At 41.6% G+C, this 13,605-nt stretch overlaps 1 protein-coding gene across 14 annotated transcripts in view; it reads left to right on the forward strand.

Moving 5' to 3' along the window:
* The first annotated feature begins 4,745 nt into the window (after positions 1-4,745).
* The window catches only part of MEF2A (myocyte enhancer factor 2A), a 160,066-nt gene continuing 151,206 nt past the window's right edge, over positions 4,746-13,605 (forward strand). For 2 of the 14 annotated variants that reach the window (XM_043494573.1, XM_043494568.1), the window contains exon 1: positions 5,526-5,659. The gene's annotated coding sequence lies outside the window, so the exon portion shown is untranslated. Of the gene's footprint in view, positions 4,976-5,139; positions 5,660-13,605 lie in introns of those variants that run through there. The other 12 variants (XM_043494576.1, XM_043494572.1, XM_038418269.2 and 9 more) reach the window with 12 other exon arrangements.

Here is a 13,605-nt window from a genome sequence, read left to right on the forward strand (position 1 = left end):
AAAATAAGATAAAAAAAAACAACCAACAAACACCTCAGATTTTCAACTAGATAACTCCAGCCCAGCTTTATTACTCTACCCTATGGGAGATTTTAAGCAGGAGTTTGCTCCTCCCTGGCTGGAATGGAAAAGAGAGTTGAACTCGGACTGTCGTGAAGCTAAATCAAAACCAAGTATCCAAAAACATTTGAACTCTGGAGAATTTGGATCCAGATCTACACTGCATGGCTTGGGACTATATAAAAATATGTCAAGGATATACAGGACTAACCAGCAAAACTGCTGAGGATGCTGTGCACCTTGCAGGATCCAAGTCATCTCATTTTCAAGGGTGCTTTGAGTGATTTGTCGCTTAAAGGGACGCCATCAACTTGAACTCAATAGTTTTTAAAAAGTGGGTTAAAAGACGTTTCAGGTACAGTGCATCCTTCCGTGTGTTTTTGTGACTTTGAAACCACGTTTTCCTATTGTTTCGAAACAGGGAAAACAGCCTATATACACAGAACCAGTGAAATTGACTTTATACAGAAAGTGCTGTCAAATATAGAAATTAAACAAACTGGCAAAAAGGATATTCTTTCTCTAACCTCTCAAATTTAGTAAATTTATAATCTAGGCAGAAGCACAATTCTTAAACTGACAGTGTCCCTTTAAGAGTTTGTTTCAGATTAAGCGACTCAGAGTTCAGTTTTAACATAGAGAACCCTTGCTTATCTTATTTACAATTCAAATTAGAAATAACTGCAAAATGCATTTATATAGGTTTCTAAATGGTAAATTGTATCGAAGCATCTTAAAAATTCAAATGAAATTTCTACCAGTTTGGAGGAAGGACAAACTGCTGCTGCTGGTACTGCTTAAAAAATTAATTAATTTAAAAAAGAGAGTTTACTGTTGCATTTATTTTTGCAGCAGTACACATATTTTAACCAGTATATAATATTAGATGAAAGGCTGCAGTGTCTGAATGATGCAGTAAATATGAATTTTTGAAAAATGTAGACATGATCCAATATTATGGAAAGAAAAAAGTAGTTTAGTGGATAAAATATTAAACTGTAATAACCATTTTTCTTTGGATCTGCTTAGCCTACCAAGAGTTCTGTGTAAGATGTAAAGTTATAATATGCATATGTACGCATCTGTCTCTATAAATATACATGTGCATCCCACATTTCTAAAAACAGGACGTGTGCTGGGAAAATATAGGAACAATGAACTTCCTTAAGAAAGGCTTATTTTTTCAAGTTATTAAAAGAAGGTGGCAAGCATTCATGAGGATATGAAAATTTAAAGCCATCTGAAGGAAACTCTTGAAAACCTCTGGTTAAAGTTGTTGCCAAGGAATCTCAGCTATGTTATGTCAGAATGTTTAATTGCAAGCTGAAGTTTAATGAATGGAAAGATATTGCAAAAGCAGGAAGTTTCTGAAACTACATAGAGCAACCATGAAAATAAAATTCCAAAGGTTGTAGATCTGAAATCCTGTTAGAAGCTGAAATTTCCATCTACATTATGACTCCTTTTCCTACTGTGTACAGTTTGCCAGCTGTGTGGCTAAAGGGAGGTAAATTGCTCTGGATATCATCTTCTCTTAGGCACCATTTGTTATGGCAATGTGAAGACGTCAACTTCTTTGCATTTGTTGAGAGGGGTGTGTACAGAAATACAGCTTAGCAATAAGGGGAGGAAAAGCAAATGTCAGGGTGCCTTAAATAATGTATTTTTTTCCTTTACTTTCCAAGAAGCTCGCTTGCAGCATGATGCTGCTATTTATATCATTACACTTAAACCCAGCTGTTGATTCATGTTAACATGCAAAATGGTGCAGAAGTCCCAGCAGAAGTGTGTGAATCCCAGAGAAACCTATATTCTGTCATTTTGAGAACATATTAAATATCACAAGCTTTGCTGGGATGTAGGTCAGTCACACAGTGCGTGATGTAGACAATACAGATGTAGACAAATACAAAATATTTCCGACATTTAATACCTGATGTTAGGCGGCCGAACAGCAGCTGACTCAAAACAATATATCTGTGATTCCATGTTTGAAAGAGAACTTTTACCTGTAACTCCAACCTGACAAATGTACCATATACCCACATTACGGCATTCTTATACAAGCAATCTTATGTACCTGAGTGGGATAATGTGGTCTTCCTTTTGTGAATATCTCCATTAACTTTGTTGAAGTTACACTAGAATAAATTTGGCCTGTGGATTTTAGAACACATGTTGTTTTTAGCCTCTTCTAGGACATCCTACATTACTTTTTTATTATTTGACAAATACCCATGAAGCTACACACCATCTAACTTATTTGTGACTTTATAATTCCTGTTTTTATTTAAAAAAAAAAACAAATGCCATTAGGTATATTAATTAAGAGCCAGAGACAGAATTTTTGTGTGAAACACACTGTGAAAAAGCAGCTGTTTAAAACACCACATATGCTCTAGAGGTGACATAAGGTGTTGAAAAGGTAATTCCCAGGCTAGAATGTTTACTTTTGGGTTGGTGGATCTACAATGTGAGGTAAGAATCTGTTGGCAATTAAATCAGGGACGATGACTTAGACCCTGAAGTCCTGAACAGTTCTGAGTGGAAATGCTTAAGAGTAAAGAGTGGTGGAAAAGCTCTATTGCCATTATAACTGCTGAAAAAACATGCTAACGGAGATCCACAACCAATAATCTCTGAGGTTATCTATTTACAATTAGGACAAGTTCCCAGCAAATACAGATCTCTTTTTTCAAGGTTTTCTTGCGTAGTTTCCATTCCTTTGATCGTATTTGTATACATGGCACAGAAATTGCACTAGTTACCTTGGTCAAATAAGGGAGGTTTTTTGTTTCACTGGTGGTTCTTGATCTAGCAGTAGTCTTTGATCCACTGACCATGATTTTTCTGTCTTGCCTATAAATCCTATGTTGGATAGATGGAATTGCATCTTGATGATTCTCTCCTTACCTCTCAAGAGTGACCCCAGAAGGAGTACTGTTGGATAATTACTCACTTGCCCTATGAGCACTCTCATGTGATGTTCTGTGGGGTTTTGTTCCATTACTCCTCCTAGGAAAAAGAAAAGGAGTACTTGTGGCACCTTAGAGACTAACAAATTTATTAGAGCATATCCAATGAAGTGAGCTGTAGCTCACGAAAGCTTATGCTCTAATAAATTTGTTAGTCTCTAAGGTGCCACGGGTACTCCTTTTCTTTTTGCGAATACAGACTAACACGGCTGCTACTCTGAATCCTCCTAGGAAGATAGTGAAAGAACTAGGCCTACTCTACTTGGTGAAATTTCTCCAATTTCCTGACTGGTACTGGGACATAGATTAAACAGGAGCTGGTTCAGACTCAGGGCAGAATAGATGAGGAGGCATTGGTGGTAGGATGAAGTATCTTCAGGTGTGTGTGTGGGGGAGGTGCTGGCTGATTGTTTTGTGGTTGGTTTACCTACCCTTTATCAAACAATGCAAACTTCAGATCCTAGAGTCCTTATCTACTCTTGGATTCTCAAGTGGAAGCAGTGGCCAGAAGTTCCTTTTTACCATTTGCATTTGGCTTACAAGGTAGCAATTTTTTTACTCTGTGATGTGGATTTTACCTTAGTCATCCACCGTTTTATGCCTTTCGGACTCGATTATCCCAATATCTTTGTCTTCTTGGGACAACCGTGGAAGTCCTCTTGGAAATTTATAGTTAGTACAGAATGATGCTATCTTTCATGACCCAGCACAGGGAAAGAGGAGGTTAAACAATATTTAGATAAATTAGTTGTATTCAAGGCAGCAGGCCTTGACAAAATTCATCCTAAGTAGGGATAGGAGTATGCAGGCGCCAGTGTGATTTGGACAGGAGCTGGGTGAGGGCTGTGACCAGGTAAGGGGTGGGGTGACCATATTTCTGAAAGGGAAAACTGGAGGGACAGCATGTGGGGCTGGCCCGAGCCTCTTCCACCCGCACGGGGCTGGCCCAAGCCTCTAGCCTGACTCCTGCCTACCTCTTGCGTGAGGCTGATACTGGCATCATTGCTCCCTTGAGCCCTGCCTCTTATGCAGGGCAGGTCTTGCATTGACACGTACCCCCCTTATTGTCTACTACTTTTTTGACAAATGTGGCTATTTGTCCTGTTTGCTCTTTCCAACTGATCAAATTGGCAAGAGCAAACAGGATAAATGCCCCCTTCTGTGGAAAAAAGTCAGGACAGCTGGGGTAGGGTTTAAAAATGGGCTGTCCTCGCTGTAACAAGACCTCTGGTTACCCTAATAAGGGGCTGTACAGGAGGCAGTGTGACCGGACAGAACTAGGCCCGGGGTGTGATCAGACGTGGGCTATGTTCCTCCTACCCACAGGGGCAGCCAGGCGGCTCCGCAGGCTGCTCCCACCCCAAGCACCGCCCCTGCAGCTCCCATTGGCCGGAAACCCGGCCAATAGGAGTTGCGGGGCCCGCGCCTGGGGATGGGGCAGTGCACAGAGCTGCTGCATGTAGGAGTTGGAGGGGGGGATGTGCAGCGGCGGGGAGCTGCTTGAGGTAAGTCCTGACTGGAGCCCCAACTCCCTGGCCCAGCCCTGATCCCCCTCCCCTCCTCTGAACCCCTCAATCCCCCTGGTGAGCACCCTCCTGCACCCCCAACCCCTCGGCTGGAGCCCGCTCCCTCTAGTGGGGGTGTGGTCAGATGAGGGAGTGCCTAGGGGGCGCTGATTGGACAGAGCTGGGTGACGGGGGTGACCAGAGGGGGGTACCCCAGAGGCAGCAGGAGGGAAGGGGGGGGCTGTGCAGGTGCTCTGAGGAGGGGAAGGAGGCGTGGCCGGGGGGGCTGCATCAGAGAGCTGGCTCCCCCCCTCCCCTCGCGCCTAAGGGGCCAAGCAGCGAAGGGAACGGACCTACCCCTTAGAGGGCTGCTTGCGCATGCGCCTCTTGTTCCAAAACAAGACGGACCCGCGTACCTGCGTCACTTGCTTTAAAGTAAGAGCGACGGAGAAGACGAAGCGTCCTTTGTGCGCATGCGCATCCATATCAGGGTTCTAGCCACCGCCAAGGTCTCCTTCCCAGCCGACAGTGCTCAGTTTTGATTGGTTGGTGCGTCTCGTTCTCTCTGTCTTTGATTGGGTGTTTAGTCCTGTCATTCAAGAGCTCCGCGTCCCGGCCCACCCGCTGCTCTCCGGTTGAGTGGCACTTTACTCTTCCCGACCCCCTTCCTCTCTCTGATTGGACTGTTCGTTCAGTCACTCTGTCCCGCTGCCTATCAGCTTCCGGTTCTGTTCGGATTGGGTCGGGTGTAAAGATCGTACACGCCGCCGCTCCCTATGCCCAAACAAAATAATCCTGTGGTGCTAGGTGTGTCGATAGGGCCCAGTCAGGCCCCTGTGCCTGGGATAGATTATAGGCCTTCTCCCGTACCCTATCTCCCTGCCTGCTGAGGGGCCGTCTGCATCCCAGCGAGAGCCGTCAGGAGAGGGGCGCGGAAGGACACCACAGGCCGTTGTGGGGTGTTCTGAGACGAGAGTGACAGAAGTAGTAGTTCCGGCTCCGCCTTGTGCCTCCTTTCCCAAAAATAGCGCCCAGCGGGTATCCGTGCGCCGGTGTCAGTGTCTCCCGAGGAGCCTCAGCGGGGAGGAGGCAGCGGCAGTAGCGGGGTGCAGTGGACGGGTGAGTGAGCGAGCGGGGGGGGCCAAGCGGGCGGTCGGCGGGGGCGGGGGGCACGAGGGAGTAAGCGGGAGGGGCTAAGGGCAGAGGCGCGGGGTTACGCAGGTGGCCGCGGGGGAGGAAGGGACCCCGCGCTGACAGCCCGCCCCGCGGAGGGGGGGGGGGGCTGTCATGGGCTCAGTGTGTGGGGGAGACATCCTGGGGAGGGGAAGAGAGGGTGCTCCGGGGCGGGGGGCGATTTGGGGCAGGAACCCTGGGGGTGGCTGGCGAGCGAGGAGCGGGAATCTGAAGAGTGTGTGTGTGTGTGTGAGCGCGCGCGCGCGGGGGGGGGCGCGAGGGGGGGCGCGCGAGTGGGGGGGGGGGTCGCACGGGTGGGCGAGTTGTTCTCACTGATGGGCCTCTCGGGAACTTCCTGTCCCTCCTGCCCGGCGGAGAAGATGGAGCAGGCCAGTGCAGCCTGCTCGGGGGCTGGGTGTCAGAGAGGGGAGGAGGGGCGTGGGTGCGGGTACATGATGGCAGTCGGGGAGCTCTGCCGTCGAATTGTGTTTATCTAGTGGCGAACTTCCCCTTGTGGGATGGGGGGAGTGGGAGGGGGGCACCTTTTGACCTGCTCGTTTGTTACCTGGAAGGGTAGAAGCCCCACTGGCTAAAAAGCACCGCATAAAGGTGGGAGACGGGTTTTGTCCAGCAGAAGAGTGTCTCAGATGCTGTCAAAGAAGTGATGATTTTTTGGAAGCGGGGGTGGGGTGGGGTTGAAAGAGGAGTTGTTCAGACAGTTCTACAGTGAAAGAAGGCAAATGTTTTGATAATTTTTGTGCGGGGGGGGGGCGGATCTCATTTTTGGTCGTGTGTGATAATCCAGAGAAAGAAGTGGTGTGAATACAGTTGTCTCTGTGCAAACAGTGTTGTACTAATCAGTTTTGTTCAGAAGTGAAGAAAAAAGGTAGGAAGGAGACCATACTCTTCTGAATGAATAATAGTAAGTCCCCTGAGATTTTTCTGAGGTTAGCTTATGAAACTAAACTTTCCAATACATTTTATCTGCTCTTGAGATATGCCTGCTGGTGAGGAAGGTGGTGAAGGAAAGGGAGCTGTTCAGAACATGAAGCAGTGAAGGTGTTTAGCAAGTGGTTCACTTCAGTTTTGCAGGTGTGCAAATGGTGTAAATTGAAATTGTGTTCAGAAAGGGAGAAGTTAGAAGGGAGGCTGCTTTTGCGGCTAATGGCAAAACCAGTGAATCCCACAATCCTTGGGGATCTATCTCGTGAAAATAAGTGGTCATATCTTCCCACTGTTTAAGTAAGATATGAGATGGGAAGTAAAGGGTATCCGGAAATAGATAGTGGTAGCAGGGGAGCAATTCTGAAACAATGAAAGAGAAATAGTATCGGAAACAAAAATCTGTTTTTGCATGAAGACAGGTTAATTATGTAGCATAACACTTATATTTTATTTTAGTGTTCTTTTGTAATAGAACAAGTGACCTGTAAGCTTCCTAAACCTTTCAGTAGTGTGTTGTTATATATGAGCATTTCCAGAATCTAGGTATGGTGTTTTGTCATCTAAGCGTGTGTAATTTTTTCATTGATGAAATTTTGGCAGATGCTTAACTTTTACAGAAGGTGGCAGAGCAATGATCTTGAAAGCAGTCTGTGATATTTTTTTTTAATGAGTCTGATTTTAAATAGGATATACAAGATTGGAAAACTTATTGGCCAGCAACTCTTCCAAAAAACAAAGATCAAACAAACAAACCCCCAAACCCCAACAACAAAATCCTGTTTCTTCTCTGTCTGGGAGAGCAAACAAACCCCAACAACAAAATCCTGTTTCTTCTCTGTCTGGGAGAGCAATGTGGATATTTTCCCAGTTAAAATTCTGCTAGATTTATTTAGTCACTATAACATGTACAGAATTATACTGTCTAGAGAATGTACCAATTGAGAAATATTAAAGGTGTGTGTTTCTTTTTGTAATGCACGACTCAGAATTTCTTTAGTAATTAAATAGCACAATATCTGGTGGAATAAATATTTTAAAAATGCTGTATTTTGTCAAAAGTACTGAATTCTAAATAAGGAAACTGGCGGTGTAAGAAAACCAGTTTTTTTTGGTGATATTTAGGGATTATATTAACTTTATCCAGTTGGAGAAATAAGTGTCTTGTATTCAGTTCAGGGTTAGTAGAAAGATTTACAAATTAGGATTTAAGAGGAAATCAGCATGCTGATCAGAGGGATAGAAGGAAGTGACTTATGGAATGAATAAAAGAGCCAAGTATGCATTTTGTTAAATAGAGACTAAGGTGGGGGTGAAAAGGCATAAGTCTATCAATATTTGCAGAGTGTTATGACCAACAACAGAGAAGAATAGTTTAGTATGAGGATGAGATGGAATTGGGCATAACAAGGCAAAAATAGAGGGAAAACTTAATATAGAGAACAGTCCTGGACTGGCAGGGAGATAAAGTAGATTATAGTAGTCTTTAATATAATCATGCTTTTGCTTTATTTCTTTGGATACTTTAAATGTGTATTTAAACCTTCATGAATATTTACCCACCTGTTTATATATAATCTTTCATTCAAGAGTCTTAAAGCAATTACAAACATTAAACCTCACAACTCTATAATCACACAATACCATTTCTTATGCCTAGAAAGGAAAGGGTGAAATAAATTGATTCATTATGATTTAGGTTAGACATTAACTTCCTAACTGTAAGGACATTTTAAGCACTGGAGCAAATTATGTAGGGAGGTTGTGGAATTTCCATCATTGGAGGCTTTTAAGAACAGGTTAGACAAAGAGCCATCAGGAATGGTCTAATAAAACAGCAGAGGACTGCACTTTATGACCTATCAAGGTCCCTTCCAGTCCTACTTTTTGATGATTCTGTGATGCTAATGAAGGCTTTAGGTTAAATGTTTCGTAGGATTGACATGGGATTGCTAGGGCCTTGGCCATTTTGCAGCTAATAAACAGTTTTGAAGAAAATAATGTTTATTATATTATAAGTAGCAAAATCAGTTTGTGACAGCACAAGTTTTAGAACTTGTTTAGAAACCTTATTTGAATGATGGTGCAGGCTTAGGTTACATCTATGTTTTGAGCTAGGAGGTGTGATTCCCAGCTTGTATAGATGTACTTGTGCTAGATCTGCTCAAGCTAGCACCTAAAAATAGCATTGTGTGTGCAACGGCATGGGTGATCACTAGGAGCCCCAAGTACAGTCCTGCCTGGCTCCCTGGGTATATACTTGGGTGGCTAGTCCGTGCATCCACCCATGCCACTCTGAATACACTGCTATTTTTAGGTGTTCGGTCAAGCTGAGCTAGTTCTGATACATCTACCCGAGCTGGGAATATCACCTTTCAGATCAAATGGAGACATATCCTTAGTCTCTCCATAGGATTTACCTTAAACCAGTGACAGCCTCAGAGCTTTTACGGGGTTTACTGTACCACAATGTTAGTCAGGATTCCCGGGTAGTCCCACAACACGCAGGGTGATGCTAACAACTTAAGTGGAGCTTCCAAACCAATAATACCATGTAAATCAGCGTAAACAATGTCAGGAATCATGCCATACTACCTTGCCTTGTCCCAGTCATACCATGCATTATAAAACATATGTGGAGGGACTGGGGAACGCTCTAACAATTGTAAGAATAGTTTAGTGTAATACTGTTGGTTGCGTAACCATGTTAATTTAAACTAGTCTGGAATACAGTTAATCTTTTTGCTGCTATAGACAGTATAAATATTACAGTGTCTAGAATATGAAATACATGCCAGCCCATAACAGTCGTGTGTGCTGTGCAGTATAGCTTGTGTGTTTTCACCTGGGTGATAAACATGCACCTTCATTAAAATTGAAAAACTGTACATAGTTTTTGTCCATTTTATCAGGAAAACAAACTTGTTTTATTTTTTAAGGAATATTTTAATTTCTTACAGAAACTGTACAATGTAAGACTTTTTATAAAAACTTTTGCTAGCAGTTGACAAGTCATGTATGGTTTTTTTGTTTTTTTGTTTGGAATGCACCTAGCTCGTTTTGGGTGCTACAGCCTAGTTACTAGAGTAGTTCCAATATGTTACAGCTCTTTAAAGAACCAGTTATCAACTGTGTTTAATAAATGGTGGTTCCAAGTTAACTCAGGAATGTTTTTTGAAGAGGGGGCACAATGCTTAAATTTCCTTTTCTCACTCTTTTGTGCAGTGGTGGTGGTGGCCACAGAGGGAGGAAATGCAGCTTCTTTGTGTTGAGGTCACAGTGAAATTATAGCTGTTCCTGGGGGCGGGGAGGAAAAAGTACTTTTGGTGTGACTTCCGTAGAATGACAGCCGTATTGCATAGGAACAAATAGGCAAAATATACAACCAGCACATGTAAATATAGTATTTAACATGTAGGTCATGACAGTTACAAAAGCAAAAGTATTCAAAGTTAAGGTTAATGCTCTGTACTTAGTATTTTGTTTGGGGAAGTAGATGCACTTGGACTAGTATAATTAAACTTCTATAGATACAGTTGAATGATCTTTACAAAACAAGTTGTTGACCTTTTGTTCCTACATATATGTAGTAGTTTTCTCTGAATGAAACAAATCAAGAGAGAATAAAATATTTTAGAATCTACACTCATGCTGAGTAGTGGGAATTTTGCTGCATGCTGTCTTCTGTTCAGATTAGGTACATTCAGTAGCTAGTTTGGCTTTGGTCAAATACTCAGAAAAAGTGCACAAGGTTCTTCTCCATCTTCCTTCCTTTCCGGTTTTATAGTATATGTTAAATGGTACTGAAGGGGCTAATGGAATTACTAATTTAAGAACATAAAAATGGCCATACAGGGTCAAACCAATGGTTCATCTAGCTCAGTATCCTGTCTTCTGATGGTGGCTGGTGCCAAATGCTTCAGAGAGAGAGTGAACAGAGAAATGTATTCAGTGATCCATCCCCTGTCATCCAGTACCAGCTTCTAACAGTGAGATGTTTAGGGACATCCAGAGCATGAGTTTGTGTCCCTGACCATCTTGGCTAATAGCCATTCACTTAACCTATCCTCCAGGAACTTATCTTGTATTTTTTGAACCCTGTTATAGTTTTGTCCTTTACAATGTCACCTGGCAATGAGTTCCAAAGGTGGGCTGTGTGCTATGTGAATAAGTACTTCCCCTTTTGTTTGTTTTAAGCCTGCTGCCTATTAATTTCATTGGGTGACCTCTGGTTCTTATTATGTGAAGGGATAAATAACATTTCCTTATTTGCTTTCTCCACACGAGTCATGATTTTATAGACCTCTGTAATATCCCTCCTTCATTGTCTCTTTTCCAAGCTGAACAGTCCCAGTCTTTTTAATATCTCTTCAGATGGAAGCTGTTCTATACCCTTAATCATTTTTGTTGCCTTCCTCTGTACTTTTTCCAATTCTAATATATCTTTTTGAGATGGGGCAACCAGAACTGCATGCAGTATTCAGAGTGTGGTTGTACCATGGATTTATATAGTGACAATATGATATTTTCTGTCTTGTTAAATATACCTTTCCAAATGATACCTAACATTGTTTGCTTTTCTGACTGCCACTGCACATTGAGTGGACATATTCAAAGAACTATCCACAATGACTCCAAGATCTTTTTTCAGTGGTAACAGCTCATTTACCATCATTTTGTTATGTATAGTTGGGATTATGTTTTCCAGTGTGCATTACTTTGCATTTATCAACATTCAAGTTCATCCGTCATTTTGTTGCCCAGTCACCCAGTTTTGTTAGATCCCTTTGTAACTCTTCACAGTCTGCTTTGAGCTTAACTATCTTGAGTAATTTTTGTATCATCTGGAAACTTTGCCATCTCACTGTCTTCCCCTTTTTCCAGATCATTTATTAATACATTTAACACCAATAGTCCCATCGATTGTTTTCTGTCTTTTAATTGATTTGTGCAAGGGCTTTACCTCTTATCCCATGACTGCTTACTTTGCTTAAATCCTTTGGTGAGGGACCTTGTCAGAGGATTTCTGAAAGTCTGGGTACACTATATCCACTGGATCATACTTGCATGGATTTTTTTTGACCCCCTCAAAGAATTTTTTAAAGAGATTGGCGAGGCATAATTTCCCTTTACAAAAGCTGTGTTGACTCTTCCCCCAACATATCATGTTCATCTATGTATCTGATAATTCTGTTCTTTACTATAGTTTCAACCAGTTTGTCTGTAGTGAAGTTAGGCTTACTGGCCTGTAATTGCCAAGATCACCTCTGGAGCCTTTTTTAAAAATCAGCATCGTATTAGCTATCTGCCAGTCATTTGGTACAGAGGTTGATTTAAATGATAGATTACATACCACAGTTATGTAGTTCTGCAATTTCATATTTGAGTTTCTTCACAACTCTTGGGTGAATCCCATTTGTTTTTTATTACTGACTTAGTGACTTATTACTGTTTAATTTACTTGAATTTAATTTATAACCTCCTCTGTTGACATCTCAATTTGGGACAGTTCCTCAGATTTTTTTTTTTTGTCCCCTAAAAAGAATGGCTCAGATGTGGGAGACTCCTTCAGCTCTTCAGCAGTGTAGATCAATGCAGAGAATTCATTTAAAATCTCTACAATGTCCTTATCTTCCTTGAGTGCTCCTTTAGCACTTTGATCATCCTGTTGCCCCACTGATTTTTTGGCAGACTTTCTGCTTCTGATGTTCTTAATTTTTTTTGCTATTTGTTTTTGTGTTTTTGGTAGCAGCTCTTCAAATTCTTTTTTGGCCTGCCTAATTATACTTTTACACTTGAATAGGCTAGCTAAAATATTGCTGAAGTATATTTAAACTGAAATTGTGCTTAAGATATTTCCCATATTTATGCAGAATGTATTAAGCCTCCAAAGGCGTCAATCCCTTCTGTGGTGTAGCTGAAACACCTACTTATATTTTAGACTTTTTTTCCGTTGAGTTTTTTTTTAAAAAAATGTGGTATTTGATGTTTTTTGGAACTTGCTTGATTGTAACAGTACACTTTTTCCAAAGTTAATTCTCTAACTTCCTGAAATGTATTACTTATTGCCAGTGTTATTTGGGGAAAGCAACCGAAGTGTATTTTTAAGTGGCTGTTCAGATATAACTGTATCTGATACAGTATCCCATGAATGAGCAAAATATAGTAACAGTTCAAAACAAACTCCCAGTGTGTAGTGTAGCAATCTTATTCCTCCAGTTACAGTGTATTCTGTAGAAAATAAAGTAATGGATAACTCCCATTTTTTAATGAGAGTGAGCTACTGGCTGATCCCCTTGCAATGGTTTTTGAGAAAAATATTTGCTCCTATCTTGAACTTTTCCAGTTGAGCCATTTAACGTGCATTCTTTCATGTTGTTTCTTAGGTGAGTTGAATGGAAGATATTTCTTGTGTCCTAAGGAACTCCGCAATAACACATTGATGCTTTTGTGTTTAAGAATACAAGTCTCTAAATATACCTATGTGGTTCGTGTGTATTTGTTAAAGGTTGATAATATAGTAGGAAAACTTAAGTACTGTAGAACAGCATGCTTTCATTTTCAATTCAAATTTAAAGGCGCTTGAAACTTTGTTAGAGAAATTTTATAGGTTCTGAAGAATTACTTACCGTAAAGTGCATTCTTGGTTTTGGACAACTGAGCTGTTCACACATATATATTTTAATTTGAAACTGCATCGGCAAGTTTGACAAGAGAGGCTGATTAGTTGTGCTTGTCCCAGGATACATACAACTAAGAGCCATCTAACATCTTCACCAAAATTTTATTAATACACTCCTGTTCATATGGTTCTGATCTACGGTGAAACTGACCAGAATCTTGTTAATTGTAGTATTCTCTTTGGTAAAGCTATGTATAGCTTTGCTGTTGCTGTTTGTTTGCAAAGTGGAGAGGACAGCAATGAACTGGTGTTCGATTTAGTTAATGGC

Source organism: Dermochelys coriacea, chromosome 10, assembly GCF_009764565.3.
Source record: "Dermochelys coriacea isolate rDerCor1 chromosome 10, rDerCor1.pri.v4, whole genome shotgun sequence".
Taxonomy (NCBI): Eukaryota; Metazoa; Chordata; order Testudines; family Dermochelyidae; genus Dermochelys; species Dermochelys coriacea.